The sequence below is a fragment of the Priapulus caudatus genome, unplaced genomic scaffold (genome assembly GCF_000485595.1).
Source record: "Priapulus caudatus unplaced genomic scaffold, Priapulus_caudatus-5.0.1 Scaffold118, whole genome shotgun sequence".
Classification (NCBI taxonomy): Eukaryota; Metazoa; Priapulida; class Priapulimorpha; order Priapulimorphida; family Priapulidae; genus Priapulus; species Priapulus caudatus.
This window is the reverse complement of record NW_014577179.1, coordinates 438,917-440,051: the sequence shown is the minus strand read 5'-3', so window position 1 is coordinate 440,051 and position 1,135 is coordinate 438,917. Positions and strand designations below refer to the sequence as shown.

Below are 1,135 nucleotides of genomic sequence, written 5' to 3'. Positions count from 1 at the left end.
GTATGTATGTATGTATGTATGTATGTATGTATGTATGTATGTATGTATGTATGTATGTATGTATGTATGTATGTATATATGTATATATATATATTACGATTTTTTGCTAAAAATTCCATCGGAGATCATTAGTAATTATCGCAGCACTCACGCGAGCATGATTAAACTTAATTAAACTCCTGCCCCTTCAGTTAATTGGAAACCGCATACGTCATATGTCACTGTTAATGACAAGGCCGAAATGCTCTCGGTTGTCGTGCTCTGGCGGCTAATACAAGGAATCAATCAAGAGCATATAAAGAAGGGATGGAATGTCATTTTTCAGACGCAGAGTGCTGCCCAAGATTGCGTTTATACGCAGATTGCGTATATATCTAGGCCTACGCGAATAGCGCGAGTGCACGCACTGTATTATACGTCGTAATGCAAAAGTAAATGAAGAACGTCAAGCGAAAGTGCCGCGCGAAATCACTGTAATTCCTCGACGATATTTCTGGATCCGCGATTATTAAACGGAAAGCGTTTAAGGTTTGCGCGAAAATCGCAAATGATATTATCAGCATGTGACTCCGACATCTGCTGCTGCTGCTGTGTGTACGGCACCGCCGCCGCCGCCGCCGCCGCCGCCGCCGCCGCCGCCGCTGCCGCCACGGCGCAGACGGAGACTCGTCCGCACGGAAGCGCTGCGCGTGATTGCGTAATATAAGCGGCTCCATAGCTCTCACACACACACAGGCACACACAGACACACACAGACACACACAGACACACACAGACACACACAGACACACACAGACACACACAGTACGGGCGAGAGAAAGATGGGAGAGAGGGGGAGATAGAGGGAGACATGGAGCGAGGGAGAGAGGTAGAGAGGGGGAGAGAGGGAGAAAAGGTGAGATAGAGGGAGGGAGGGACAGAGAGAGAGAAGGGGGGAGGGAGAGAGAGAGAACGCGAGCGTATATGTACACACACATATAGACAGAGAAGGAAGGAGGGATCACACAAACAAACACACGGACACACACACACACACACACACACACACACGCGCGCGCGCGCGCGCGCGCACACACATACCTACACGCACGCACGCACGCACGCACGCACGCACGCACGCACGCACGCACGCACG

General features: G+C 50.2%; 1 protein-coding gene across 1 annotated transcript in view; it reads right to left on the bottom strand.

Moving 5' to 3' along the window:
• LOC106805566 (hemicentin-1-like) overlaps positions 1 to 1,135 on the bottom strand; it is a 137,935-nt gene that overhangs the window by 22,262 nt on the left and 114,538 nt on the right. The gene's annotated exons all lie outside the window — the stretch shown is intronic.